This window comes from Pristiophorus japonicus, chromosome 19 (assembly GCF_044704955.1).
Source record: "Pristiophorus japonicus isolate sPriJap1 chromosome 19, sPriJap1.hap1, whole genome shotgun sequence".
Classification (NCBI taxonomy): domain Eukaryota; kingdom Metazoa; phylum Chordata; class Chondrichthyes; family Pristiophoridae; genus Pristiophorus; species Pristiophorus japonicus.
The window spans coordinates 82,174,339-82,189,938 of NC_091995.1; positions in this window are offsets into that span (position 1 = coordinate 82,174,339).

Consider the following 15,600-nt stretch of genomic DNA (forward strand, 5'->3'; position numbering starts at 1 on the left):
GAGAACACTCGTGTGAAGCGCCTTGGGACGTTTTACCACGTTAAAGGCACTATATAAATACAAGTTGCTGTTGTTGTTGAGATGGTACCGGACCGTGTGCGAGTCAGGAGACGGGCAGCAGAGTTTTGGATGAGCTCACCATTACGAATGGTGCAAGGTGGGAGGCCAACTAGGAGAGCATTGGAGTCATCTAATCTAGAGGTACCAAAGGCACGGATGAGGGTTTCAGCAGCAGATGAGCTGAAGCAGAGGTATTAAGCAATAGGACTAATTTCAGGATTCAATCATTAATTCAACTTATTTAACAAAAGATGAACAAGGTAATATTTCTTGTGTTCCTAACACAGATGAGACTGCACACAGGGAGGTTAAAGTAACAGTGACCTCAGTCTTTATTAAGACACTCCAGAGTGAGGAACAGGCCTTAGGGGCCGGCTTATATAGAGTGCTCCCAAGGGATGCTGGGATCCCTTGGGACTTCAGGGGATGCACTCCCTGGTGGCAGAACATGGGAGTGCATGCTTTACAGATACACAACATCACTCCCTCCCAAAGTCAAAGTGAAAACTATTTACAAGGTGAGGCGGATGGGAGCCTTTCTTTCCCTGGTGGACCGCCTCGGTACAAATGTCTGTTCTGGTGTGTTGGCTGTGCCCTCGCTGGGCTGGCGTGTTGTTGGCTCTGCAGGACTGCTAGGTGAGCCTGGCCTTGCTGGGCTGTTGGGCGTGATGGGTTCGATTTCCTGGTCCGGGGTGGTGTCGTTTGTGATGTATATAGCACACAAATACTGACTCCACACGGTCTGGTGTTGATCTAACTGCTGTGACCTTGGTCCTTTATTGAACAGCTCCAGAGTGACTCTCAGGTGTGGTGGTCAACCTTTTATACTGCCTCTTGCAGGGTACTTTCAGGTCTCCCACCACAGCGCCCTCTGTGGTATACCATTGTGCTTATTATACATTTAAGGTACCAGGATGATACACACATCGATACATAACATCTCACTTCCCCCTCCCCCAGTCCCGAAGCCATTGCCGGGGATCTCGTCCTTGTTTGTCCAATGGAAGGCAGGTATGCATAGACAGTGCGTTTGTATGGTACATGTTATCTGGTACAGATGTTGCGTCAAAGGGTTGCGGGTACACTGAGCAGTTACATTAAATAGTTATTAAATCCCAGTTCCTCTGGGTGAGGTGCAGTGACATGGTAACGGATCCCCGATTTCCTTATTAGCTCTTATCATTAATTGTACTTCATATCCATTATTTTACACAAACACAGTGACCATTCAGCATTAAAATATTAATTCTTATTTAAATCCGTCATCTCACATTAACATAGCTCATTTTGGACTCTCTCTTGCCTTACAAAAGTCACTTTGTGGGGACCACCACGTGGTAAGGCCCTTTTAAGACTCCCGGGTGCATTTCCTTTTTAAGGCGCCATCTTGGATTCCACGAGGCTTCTCCTTGGGCGCCGCCATCTTTGATGCTCCGCTGCTCTGGACACGAGGCCGCCGCCATCTTGTTCTCCGCCGCTCCTGATGCCGTCCGCCGCCACAACCACCGCTCCCCTCCACTACCACCTGACTTGCTGCCTCCCTTGCGGCCGTCATGGCCTCTCCAGCCGCCGCACTTGCTGCCTCCCCTGCGGCCTCCGTAGTGGCCTCCTCTGCGGCTGTCGTGGCCGCCAACCTCCGGCTGCTGCCGCCGCCCGACTCTCCCTCTGCGTGGGCCCCTCCGATCCGTCGGCCATCCTGGATCCCTCGCACCCCGCCCGCAGCGCCCCGCTGGCTCACCCCCCCCACCCCTCCCTGCCCTCCCACTAGGCCCGCATCTGCAGGGCTGCTTTCCTGTGGGGCCGAAGGCTGCAGGATCTCTGTGGCTTGAGGTCTGGGGCTGGGGCTTGCTCTGCTTGCCTGTGGGTGGATTGAGGCTGCAGCTCCAGTTCGGTCGGCGCTGCTCTCCGGGAACCCGGGGCACTGCAGCACCCTGAGGAGCAGCAGCCTGTGGAGTGGTGAAGTCTTCCCAGCTCCCACGGACCGTCCCCATCCACCTCCAGCCGAGGAGCATTGGCCCATCGCCTGCAACGACACACAAAGGTAAACCATGCGTCTCGTCCCCGTGGGATACCTGCACCTTTGTGTGTGCGTTGTGGGCTCGAAAAAGGTGGTGTCTGCTGTGGGTTGTTCAGGGCAGTCTGTGAACCGCAGCCTCGTTTGGGCCAGGTGATTTCTGCAAATTTGTCCATTGTCTACTCCCTACTCCCTTCTTTAGCTATCACCGTGCCCGCGATCCACTTGGGACCATGTTCATAGTTTAGCACATCCACAGGGTCATTCAGATCAATTTCCCGTGACACAGTGGCGCGACCATCGTTTACATTTTGTTGCTGCCGCCTGCTCTCTACCTGATCATGCAGGTTGGGGTGAAACAACGAGAGTCTGGTTTTAAGTGTCCTTTTCATGAGTAGCTCAGCCAGGGGCATCCCTGTGAGCAAGTGCGGTCTCGTGCGGTAGCTGAGCAGTACTCGGGACAGGCGGGTTTGGAGTGAGCCTTCTGTAACTCGTTTAAGGCTCTGTTTGATTGTTTGTACTGCCCGCTCTGCCTGCCCATTGGAGGCTGGTTTAAACGGGGCCGAGGTGTCATGTTTGATCCCATTGCGTTCATGAATTCTTTAAATTCGGCACTGGTGAAACATGGACCGTTGTCACTGACCAGTATGTCAGGCAGGCCGTGGGTGGCAAACATGGCCCTCAGGCTTTCAATGGTGGCGGTGGCGGTGCTTCCCGACATTATTTCACATTCAATCCATTTTGAAAAAGCATCCACCACCACCAGGAACATTTTACCGAGAAACGGGCCCGCATAATCGACATGGATCCTCGACCATGGTCTGGAGGGCCAGGACCACAAACTTAGTGGTGCCTCTCTGGGCGTGTTGCTCAACTGAGCACACATGCTGCATTGCCGTACACAGGACTCTAAGTCAGAGTCGATACCGGGCCACCACACGTGGGATCTGGCTATCACTTTATCCTTACTATACCCGGGTGTGTGCTGTGGAGATCCGAGATGAACGTCTCCCTGCCCTTTTTGGGTAGCACTACGCGGTTACCCCACAACAGGCAGTCTGCCTGAATGGACAGCTCGCCCTTTCGCTGCTGGAACGGCTTAATTAGCTCTTGCATTTCAATGGGGATGCTGGCCCAGCTCCCATGCAGTACACAGTTTTTTACTAGAGATAGCAGAGGATCTTGGCTGGTCCAAGTTCTAATCTGGCGGGCCGTGACAGGTGATTTATCATTTTCAAACGCTTCCATGACCATTAACAAGTCTGCGGGCTGCGCCACCATCAACAAGTTTGCAGGCTGCGCCATTTCCACCCCCGTGGTGGGCAATGTTAGCCGACTGAGAGCATCCGCACAGTTCTCGGTGCCTGGCCTGTGGCGGATGGTATAGTTATACGCTGATAGCGCGAGTGCCCACCTTTGTATGCGGGCTGAGGCATTAGTATTTATCCCCTTGTTTTCAGCGAACAGGGATATGAGGGGCTTGTGATCGGTTTCCAGCTCAAATTTGAGGCCAAACAGGTACTGATGCATTTTCTTTACCCCGAACACACATGCTAATGCCTCTTTCTCAATCATGCTGTAGGCCCTCTCGGCCTTAGACAAGTTTCTGGAGGCATAGGCGACAGGTTGCAACTTCCCCGCAACGTTAGCTTGTTGTAATACACACCCGACTCCGTACGATGATGCATCACATGCTAGCACAAGTCTTTTACACGGGTTATACAATAGAAGCTGCTTGTTGGAGCATAAAATGTTTCTGGCTTTCTCAAAAGCAATTACTTGTTTTTCCCCCATACCCAGTTCTCACCTTTACGCAATAACACATGTAGGGGCTCTAAGAGGGTGCTTAACCCCGGTAGGAAGTTACCAAAATAGTTGAGGAGTCCCAGGAACGACCGCAGCTCCGTGACATTCTGTGGCCTGGGCGCGTTCCTGATAGCCTCTGTCATGGTGTCTGTGGGCTGAATGCCGTCCGCCCTGATCTTTCTCCCCAAAAACTCCACTTCTGTTGCCATAAAGATGCATTTCGACCTCTTCAGCCGCAGTCACTGGAGGACCTCCTCCAGGTTTTGTAGGTGCTCGACGGTGTCCCGACCCGTGACCAAATGTCGTCCTGAAAAACCACCATGCGTGGTACCGACTTGAGTAGGCTCTCCATGTTTCTCTGGAAGATCACTGCAGCCCACCGAATTCCAAACGGGCATCTGTTGTAAATGAACAGTCCCTTGTGCGTGTTGATGCAGGTGAGGCCCTTCGAAGACCCCTCCTGCTCCTGCATCATGTAGGCCGAAGTCAGGTAGAGCTTGGTGAACGTCTTGCCTCCTGCCAGCGTCGCAAATAGGCCGTCTGCCTTACATAGCGGATATTGGACCTGTAGCAAGAAACGATTAATAGTTACTTTATAATCACCGCAAATCCTGACCGTACCATCACGTTTGAGTACTGGAACAATCGGGCTGGCCCACTCGCTGAATTCCACTGGGGAGATGATGCCCTCGCGTTGCAGCCTGTCCAGCTCGATTTCTATTCTCTCCCTCATTATGTGAGGTACCGCTCGCGCCTTGTGGTGAATGGGTCGTGTCTCTGGGACCAATTGGATCCGCACTTACACCGCAGAAAAAAGGGAAGGAAATTTGTTAAGAACCTGGGTACATAAGGCCTCATCGACATGTGATAGCGCTCGGATGTCATCCCAGTTCCAGCGGATTTTGCCCAGCCAGCTCCTTCCGAGCAGGGTGAGGCCATCGCTCGAGACAATCCAGAGTGGCAGTTTGTGCACCGTGCCCTCATAGGTGACCTTGACCATGGTGCTGCCCAGGACAGTGATAAGCTCTTTGGTGTACGTTCTCAGTTTCGTGTGGATGGGGCTCAGGTCTGGTCTGAGTGCCTTGTTGCACCACAGTCTCCCAAACATCATTTTTCTCATGATGGATTGGCTAGTGCCAGTGTCCAGTTCCATGGCCACGGGTAAGCCATTCAATTTTAAATTTAGCATTATAGGTGGACATTTCATCGAAAATGTTTGCACCCCGTGTACTGCAGCATCTGCCTCCTCTCTCTGAGGCTTGAAATAGCTTTGATCCACCATGGATCGCTCTTCCTCTGCCACGTGGGGGTTAGCAGGTTTTGCAGAGCTAGCAGCACGTCTGCAAGCTCGTTGGAGGTGCCCCATTGTTCCACAGCTCTTGTAAACATACCCTTTAAAGCAGCAAGAATAGGCTGAATGAAAGCCTCCACAACGCCAACAAGGTGTGAATTGCCTTGCATTCATCCTTTGTTGCTGACTCTGAGTCATCTGGGTCACCTGAAGCCTGTTGGCAGTTGCAGACTCGTGATTTATGCCCTGTACATTTCTGTTTGCAAACACAGTTCCAATTAATTTATGAACATTGCTAGCACTTGTGTGCTGAGAGATTTGTTTGGTGTTATCACTGGTGGACATAAACATCTGTTATATCACAATAGCCTTACTGAGGGTCGGTGTCTCTACAGTCAAAAGTTTTCGTAGGATAGTCTCGTGGCCAATGCCCAGTATAAAAAAGGTCTCTGAGCATTTGCTCCAGGTAGCCATCAAACTCACATTGTCCTGCAAGTCACCTTAGCTCGGCGACGTAGCTCGCCACTTCCTGACCTTCAGATCGCTGGCACGTGTAGAACCGATACCTCGCCATCAGAACGCTCTCCCTCGGGTTAAGATGCTCCTGAACCAGTGTACACAGCTCCTCATATGACTTATCTGTGGGTTTCACCAGAGCCAGAAGATTCTTCATGGGGCTGTAGGTCGGTGCCGCGCAGACTGTGAGGAGGACCGCTCTCCTTTTTGCAGCGCTTCCTTCTCCGTCCAGCTCGTTGGCTACAAAGTACTGGTCTAGCCATTCGACATAGGCTTCCCAGTCCTCACCCTCCGAGAACTTCTCCAGGATGCCCACAGTTTGCTGCATCTTTGTGTTGGATTCGAATACTCGTCGTCAGTTATTGTGTTCCTAACACAAATGAGACTGAACACAGGGAGGTTAAAGTAACAGTGACCTCAGTCTTTATGAAGACACTCCAGAGTGAGGAACAGGCCTTAGGGGCCGGATTATATACAGTGCTCCCAAGGGATGCTGGGATCCCTTGGGACTTCAGGGGATGCACTCCCTGGTGGCGGAACATGGGAGTGCATGCTTTACAGATACACAACAGTATTGACATTTCTTTTCACAGTAGGATTTTTTACACTGGCTTTTTGAAAGGAAAATGCATAAAGGCTGAAACCAAAATGCTAAGATATTATTTTATAAATAACTTTTATAGTCGCAGTGTTTCTTTGCTCATATCTCTTACCACTTAGAAATTCCAGGCTGACTCTGAGCTACAGTTCCTCTATTGCCCTGACAAAAGCAACTCCAACTTCTTGATTTGAAGAAATGTAAAAATAACTTGTTGCCGTAACACAACTTGAACAAGTTAAGATCATTGGAAAAAGACCGAGGTGGGAGAGGAGGAGAATTATTCTTTCGCAGCGAGTTGTTATGATCTGGAACGCGCTTCCTGAAAGGGTGGTGGAAGGAGATTCAATAGAAACTTTCAAAAAGGAATTAGATAAATACTTGAAAAGGAAAAATTTGCAGGGCTATTGGGGAAAGAGCAGGGGGAGTGGGACTAATTGGATCGCTCTTTCAAGAGCCAGCACAGGCACGATGGGCCGAATGGCCTCTTTCTGTGCTGTATCATATCTAACAAATCTCTCAAGTCAGTGTTTGTTTTAAAGTTATCATGAAATTCCCTGCAGATTCTATCTGTAGCTATTTCTTAAATCCCTTGTGACCAGTGATGGATTGAAAGGAACCTCTGTACAATGTAACAACAACTTATATTTATACAGTGCCTTTAACGTAGTAAAACATCCCAAGGCGCTTTGCAGCCGCATTATCGATTGAATTTGACACCGAGCTACATCAGGAGATAGTAGGGTAGGTGACCAAAAGCTTGGTCAAAGAGGTAGACTTTAAGGAGCGTCTTAAGGGAAGTAAAGCCAAGACAGAACTGCTTCATTTCTGTCAGAGGAACCTTGACTGATGGTTCCTCTCCTTGGCTGAGAGACACAGAAGCTAATTATATTGTCCCACCATTGCCTAGGTTAGTGACATAACTCATTGCTAGCAACCTTCCTGGTCTGTGTGGTGTAGGAATTCACACCAGGGAGTGAAGTTGTCCGCCGATTAGCGGCAAAGCCTGCAATGATCCTTAAGACCCCTGTGGCACTGTCTCATTTTACAAATAACGGCCCAAATTTTGCTTGCGTGGTCAGACTTTTTTGCCCTGTAGCTTGCTGGGAGTGTGAGCCGATGACGGCACGGTGAGGGCAACGGGGTATCTGGGAGCTCAGTGAACGACGGGCGCCGACTGTCTATCTCCCTAACCGATGAGATTCAAGGGACTGGACTTTTGGTCTTCTGCCGCCCCTGTTAGTGCCGCGGCGGGGCGGCAATGGTGGCGGTAAACACTTCCGAGTGGACGGCCAGCTTCCAGCACCCTGCTGGGACATTGGGGGCCATTTTCTGTGGGGTGCGGAGCATTACCGCCCGGAAGAGGCGAGCTGGTGTGCAACGACCCTGGCTGAGACACCGGCTCAATCTTTGGCCGCCGCTCGATTCGTAGCGTCCCGCAGCGCCCCCTGGTGGGAACACCTGTGAAAGTGGGCGGTCCAACCTGTAGCGGCTGCAGTGAGGTCAGTAATGTCGACCTCAGGTAAGTGTGACGGTATTTTATTTTTTTTGCGATTTATGTTGTGGTGACGTAAGGTATTTATTGGGAATGTTTTTGGTGGTTTTTTTTTTAGGTTTCCCCCCACCACCAGGCCTCTCTCAGAGCACTCAGAGGCCGGTTGTTTAGCTCGGGACTTTCGCTTGCTCAGCTGGCCTAGCGCCCTAAGAGAAACGTACAACGCCTCCCTTAGCGCTCCGCCCCACACTCAGGGCCCAGCTGGTGAATTTTACTGACCGAGTCCCAAACTGTTCCCGGGTGCAAACTTTACCGCCCCGAAATCAGCAGAACCGAAAACCCAGCCCAAGGAATTAGAAGGAAACAGAGGAACAAATGAGGAGGAAGATGAATTAGTGTCAAATCAGGGACAGAAAGAGCAATAAAGAGAGGGAAAGAAAGATTGGATTAAGAGAGAGAGAGAAAAGAGACAGAAAGGAAAACTAAGAAAACAAAGTTAAAAAATTTAAAATTACATTTTTTTTTCAACCTGCTTTTTACGACCTGCAGCTATGAGATTGAAGAATTTAAATAAATCCCTTTCTGGGCCGGAGAGGTTGTCTGAATAAACAATTAACACCTCGTTAAGAGGTTACTTACGCTGTCAAGCACCAGCTCTAACTTTCTGCGGCGTGTTTCATTCGAGTTAAACGTGCCAATCAGTAAGTTCTTAAAAATAACGGGAAGGTTGAGGACGCGACAGCGCTTGTGCGAAGCTCACGGCGGAGCGGCGTAAATCGACCAGAAACTCCAGGTGATTCGCAGTTCATGGCGTGTCTCGTCTTCAACTGGATCTCGTTGGCCGATTAATAACATCTTGTGTCGTGAACTCACTGCTAATTTTCCAGCAAGATTTGGGCCAATCTCACTTTTGATTCGGTGATGCAGACCATTGATTTCCACGCTGTGGAGGGAAATGCTGTGGGCTCTTATCCGTAGGCAATACAGTGCAGTGCTGAGGGAGTGCCGCACTGTCGGAGGTGCTGTCTTTTGGATGAGACGTTAAACCGAGGCCCCGTCTGCTCTCTCAGGTGGACATAAAAGATCCCATGGCACTGTTTTGAAGAAGAGCAGGGGAGTTCTCTCCTGTGTCCTGGGCCAATATTTATCCCTCAATCAACATCACTTAAAAAAAACAGATTTTCCAGCCATTATCACATTGCTGTTTGTGGGACTTTGCTCTGTGCAAATTGGCTGCTGCGTTTCCCACATCGAATTATAGAATGGCTACAGCACAGAAGGAGGCCATTCTGCCCATCAAGCCCATGCCGGCTTTCATCTAGTCCCACTCCCCCGCCCTTTCCCCGCAGCTCTGCAAATTATTTTCCTTCAGGTACTTATCCAATTTCACTAACCTGTCTATGTCTTCTTGAAATCTATCACCATTCTCCTCACTGTTCACTGTACTTCCAAGTTTTGTGTCATCTGCAAATTTTGAAATTGTGCCCTGTACACCCAAGCCTAAGGGCCCGAAATTGGTGAAGGCCCCCGGCCGCCCAAGTGCCGCCCAAAGAACTGCCTATGACCGCCGAGGTACCTGATGGTACTCTGGGCGGGGTTTTCAATCGTGAAGGTCCTTCAAAGGGTGGCAGGCGGCAAATGAGAGGCTTACGCCACCAATCTGGGCGTCAGCGGGCGGGAGGTCTCATTCTCGGCGGCAAAGGTGCTTGTTGCCCAAGTGCCCCCGCGAGTGGAGTCGGGCCCACGGAGGGTCGACGACCTGCAGAGAAAAATCATCAGAAAAAAAAACCATCGGAAGAACTTCAGGGGACCCCATTGAGGTAAATCGGTGTGGGAAAAAAAGATTTACTAACCTTTTTTTCAGGGTCTTCAGACTTACTGTCGACAACAGACCAGCCTCCAGCCAGCGGCCCACCCCCGTTCTGGCGCCGGCTCCCGCCCGCACCAATCTGACATCTCGGCGGGCGGGAGGTCAGTTGTGCCACTCGGTCAGCGGACGGTTCCCGGCGGCTCTCCCCTCCTGCCCGCTGCAGGCCACGTCGAAAGTGGCACTGGGCGGATCTTCCGGAGGAATGTCGGCGTCAGTGGGTGGCACTAGGCAGTGAGTGCATCAATTTCGGGCCTATAGTCATTAATATATAAGGGAAAAATGTTAGAATCCACTGTCAAAGTTACACAGCCGGAATATTAAAATAGATATAAAATAATCAGTAAGCGTTGGCATGGATTTATAAACAGATTAATTTGAACAGAGTTTGATAAAATAACGAAAGTAGATAGGAGCAATAACACAGGCCAAAGTCCAAACTAAGTGTTGGTGAGTATATTATTGTTGACCAGTTGTCGCCTGCTGGCTCAATTTATGACTTCTTCCATCACTTTGCTGATGATTGGGAGGAGGCTGACAGGTCGGTAATTGACTGGAATAGATTTGTGGGTCAAACATACCTTAGAACCTTCCACATTGTTGGCTAGATGCCTGTGTCATCGTTGCATTGGAATTGGGTGGGTTCGGGGGCTGACTAGTTCCGGGGCACAGGTCTCCAGCACGACAGCCAGGTTGTTGTCAGGCTCCGCAGCCTCTTCAGACCGTGTGGAGTGACCAAATTGACTGGATATTGGCAACTTAAGAACATAAGTCGGCCATTCGGCCCCTCGAGCCTGCTCCGCCATTCAATGAGATCATGGCTGATCTTCTACCTCAACTCCACTTTCCTGCACTATCCCCATATCCCTTGATTCCCTTAGTGCCCAAAAATCTATCAATCTCTGTCTTGAATATACTCAGCGACTGAGCCTCCACAGCCCTCTGGGCTGGAGAATTCTAAAGATTCACCAGCCTCTGAGTGAAGAAATTTCTCCTCATCTCAGTGCTAAATGGCCGACCCCTTATTTTGAGACTGTGACCCCTGGTTCTAGACTTCCTAGCCAGGGGAAACATCCCCCCTGCATCTACCCTGTCAAGCCCTGTAAGAATTTTGTATGTTTCAATGAGAACACCTCTCATTTTTCTAAACTCTGGGAAATAGAGGCCTAGTCTACTCAATCTCTCCTCACAGGACAATCCCCCCCCATCCCAGGAATCAGTCTGGTGAACCTTTGTTACACTCCCTCTATGGCAAGTATATCCTTCCTTAGGAAAGAGACCAAAGCTGTGCACAATACTTCAGGTGCGGTCTCACCAGGGCCCTATATAATTGCAATAACCATCCATGATGGTTAAAACCTTGGGAGGAGGCCATCTTGGCACTTTGGGATGAACATACACCAACCTTACACTCACATGCCTCGCTATGCAATGGTTGAGGCTGGAGATGTGTATTGCACCACCTCCTCCTGTTGAATTGGCTAATTGTCCACCACCATTCTACATTGGATTTGGTAGAGCTATAGAACGCTGCACTCTTCCATTGGTTGCGGAACTGCTCAGTTGCATCTGTAGTCTCTTTTTGCTGCCTCTCCGTAAATATCGGGGCCATTGTTTTGCATCTACTCAATGCTGCTTCTGACTTCACACAATACTTTGGCACATACACAGCGAGAGCATTTTGTATCGCTTGCAGTTTTGCCAGTATACAGAAGAGGTTAAAACTTACTGAGAAATAAATATGTGTGAAATAGAAACCAGCCACGAGCTGAAGTCACTGAGTTGCACAGACGTTACTTCAGTGACCTCATCATCATAGGCAGTCCCTCGAAGCGAGGATGACTTGCTTCCACGCCGAAAAGGGATGAGTTCATAGGTGTTTCAATGAAGGACCTAATATTGAAGATCCTGAACTACATCTTGGAGGGTGGAAGATGCCTGTGGTTGGATTTTTTTACCGTGTGGTGGCCGTTGCACACCAGCCACCACACGAACTTGACAGAGCTAGGCCTTGGTCCTGTGGCAAGGATTAACCAAGACGACTGGAGACCAGCTCTGCTGCACAGACCGAGCGTGCACATATCACAGTGGGGGCTGGGCCCGTGTTGCCCCTGGGCTCTCGCCTCTTCTGGGCCCCGAACTCACGCCTCTGCTGGGCCCCGGTCACTTCCTTCTACAAACTCTTGCCGCTCCTTCGTCCCTCCTGCTGTGCCTGCCCGCACTGCAATCAGCCACCTGACTTCGCAGTGACCTGGGCTTCAATCCAATCCACAGAGATAGCTCGAAAGGCTTCGCTTAATAGGTTGTCCAAAATGAAGTAAGTTGGAGATAAGCTTAAGCGAATTTTAAAAGTGTGTGCTAAGCCGCACAGCAGGAGATGGCCTGGAACACAGGTTAACTTGACAATCTCGCTGAGCTATGGTGAGTGGACAGGCCACTCTCATTCATTGAGGGGCTACGCAACTACACACAATCTGACAGAAGGAAGGGCTTGATTGCCGGATCGTCCTCTCACAAGTTTACAAGATAAATACAGACGATCATGGCCACCGTTGCTCATCCATCCAGATAGTCAGGAAATTGAAGGGACTGAAGGCCAATAAATCCCCAGGTCCTGATAGTCTGCATCCCAGAGTACTTAAGGAAATAGCCCGAGAAATAGTAGATGCATTGGTGGCTATTTTCCAACATTCTATGGACTATGGATCAGTTCCTATGCATTGGAGGGTAGCTAATGTAACACCACTTTTTAAAAAAGGAGAGAGAGAGAAAACAGGGAATTATAGATCGGTTAGCCTGACATCGGTAGTGGCGAAAATGCTGGAGTCAATTATTAAAGATGTAATATAGCAGCGCATTTGGAAAGCAGTGACAGGATCGGTCCAAGTCAGCATGGATTTATGAAAGGGAAATCATGCTTGACAAATCTTCTAGAGTTTTTTGAGGATGTAACTAGTAAAGTGGATAAGAGAGAACCAGTAGATGTGATGTATTTGGACTTTCAAAAGGCTGTTGACAAGGTCCCACACAAGAGATTAGTGTGCAAAATTAAGGTACATGGTATTGGGGGTAATGTATTGACGTGGATAGGGAAATGGTTGGCAGACAGGAAGCAAAGAGTGGGAATAAACGGATCTTTTTCAGAATGGCAGGCAGTGACTAGTGAGGTGCCGCAGGGTTCAGTGCTGGGACCCCAGCTATTTACAATATACATTAATGATTTAGATAAAGGAATTGAATGTAATATCTCCAAGTTTGCAGATGACACTAAGCTGGGTGGCAGTGTGAGCTGTGAGGAGGGTGCTAGGAGGCTGCAGGGTGACTTGGACAGGTTAGGTGAGTGGGCAAATGCATGGCAGATGCAGTATAATGTGGATAAATGTGAGGTTATCCACTTTGGTGGCAAAAACAGGAAGGCAGATTATTATCTGAATGGTGACAAATTAGTAAAAGGGGAGACGCAACGAGACCTGGGTGTCTTGGTACATCAGTCATTGAAGGTAGGCATGCAGGTACAGCAGGCAGTAAAGAAAGCAAATAGCATACTGCCCTTCATAGCGAGGGAATTTGAGTATAGGAGCAGGGAGTTCTTGCAGCAATTGTACAGGGTCTTGGTGAGACCACACCTTGAATATTGTGTACAGTTTTGGTCTCCTAATCTGAGGAAGGACGTGTTTGCTATTGAGGGAGTGCAGCGAAGGTTCACCAGACTGATTCACGGGATGGCAGGACTGATATATGAGGAAAGACTGGATTGGCTTATACTCACTGGACTTTAGAAGAATGAGAGGGGATCTCATTGAACCTTATAAAATTCTGACGGGTTTAGACAGGTTAGATGCAGGAAGAATGTTCCCGATGTTGGGGAAGTCCAGAAGCAGGGGTCACAATCTAAGGATAAGGGGTAAACCATATAGGACCGGGATGAGGAGAAACTTTTTCACCCAGAGAATTGTGAACCTGTGGAATTCTCTGCCACAGAAAGTTGTTGAGGCCAGTTCGTTAGATATATTCAAAAGGGAGTTAGATGTGGCCCTTACAGCTAAAGGGATCAAGGGGTATGGAGAGAAAGCAGGAAAGGGGTACTGAAGTTGCATGATCAGCCATGATCTTATTGAATGACGGTGCAGGCTCGAAAGGCCGAATGGCCTACTCCTGCAACTATTTTCTTTGTTTCTATGTTTCTAATGGTGCTAGGATTCGCTAGATGACCATTCCAAGTGCTGGTCATTCCTTGTGAGAAGAAATGCTCCTGACATCAGTCAGAGGACGAGAAATTCAATGCATTTGCACCTCGCATTAGCGACTATCGGACGTCTCAAAGCACTTTACAGCCAATGAAGTACTTTTGGAGAGTGGTCACTGTTGTGATGTGGGAAATGCGGCAGCCATCATGCGCACAGCAAACTCACACAAACAGCAATGTGATAATGACCAAATAATCTATTTTTTTGATATGCTGATTGAGGGATAAATATGGCCAGATCACTAGGAATAACACCCCTGCTCTCCTTTGAAATAGTGCCATGGGATCTTTTACGTCCACCTCAGAGGGTTTAATGTCTCATCCGAAAGACGGCATCTCCGACAGTGCAGCACTCCCTCAGCACTGCACTGGAAGTGTCAGCCTAGATTTATATGCTCAAGTCGCTGGAGTGGGACTGGAACCCACAACCTTCTGACTCAGATGTGAGAGTGCTACCCACTGAGGGGAGAAAGGTAGAGGGAGAGAGTGGTTTAGTTAGAGAATTCCAGAGTTTAGGGCCCAGGCAGCCGAAGGCATGGCCACCAATAGTGAAGCGTTTAAAATCAGGGATGCTCAGAATTGGGGGAGCGCAGACATCACCCTCGACACTTTTGGGAAAATGTCACATCAAATGTGGCAACAACCAAGAACAATGAAGAATAATTATCGATGAGGAATTAAAAACTGCGGAAAACCAACAAAATGGAGTCAGATTGTCCAAAAGTAAAATAAAACAATTCTAAGCAGGTCTTCTTGTTTTAAGAGGCTTGTTTCAGCAGGTGCATGTTCCCAGACTCCTCGCTTTATGGGCAAGGTTCATGATACGTCCTTACTACACAGTATAAATGCACTCGAGGCCCATGCTTGAGAGAAGGTCAGTCTGTGACCTGTCCTTTATTCCTTAGCACTCAAGTGATGAAGGTGGGTGGAGCTTCCCCTTTTATACCTGAAGGTCCAGGTTAGGAGTGTCTCCCACCTAGTGGTCAGTGGTCTCACGGTGTACAACTTAGGTCAGTTTATACATGGGTTACAATGCTGGTTGAATACATGACATCACCTCCCCCCCCCAAAGTCTTATTGGGATCACAGGTTGAGTCTCTCTGGTGGTTTACGCTCCCTTGTAGAGCGCCTGAGATGGGGCTCCGGTTGTTGGGCGCTGGTCTGAGTGTCTGCTGTTTGCAGTGCCTCAGGCTGTCTGGACTGCCCACATTGACTGGGCTCTCCTCCATTTGGTTCCGGTGTTCGGTCACCTGTGGTGGAGTGAACTCTATATCGTGATCTTCCTCTGCTTCTTCTATGGGGTTGCTGAACCTCCTTTTTGTTTGATCCACGTGTTTGCGGCAGATTTGTCCATTGGTAAGTTTAACTACCAGAATCCTATTTCCCTCTTTGGCAACCACAGTGCCTGCGAGCCATTTGGGCCCTGCAGCGTAGTTGAGGACAAAAACAGGATCATTTACATCAATACATCGCGCCCTCGCATTCCTGTCATGGTAATGATATTGTGACTGACGCCTGCTCTCGACAATTTCTTTCATGGTGGGTTGTATAAGGGATAATCGAGTTTTGAGCGTCCTTTTCATTAGTAGCTCTGCGGGTGGAAACCCTGTGAGCATGATACTCGCTCCACAGAGGAAATTGCATTGACATCGCCCCAATTCCAGTTCATGACAGCAAGCCAACTCCTCCCCAGTAGTGCAGGACCGT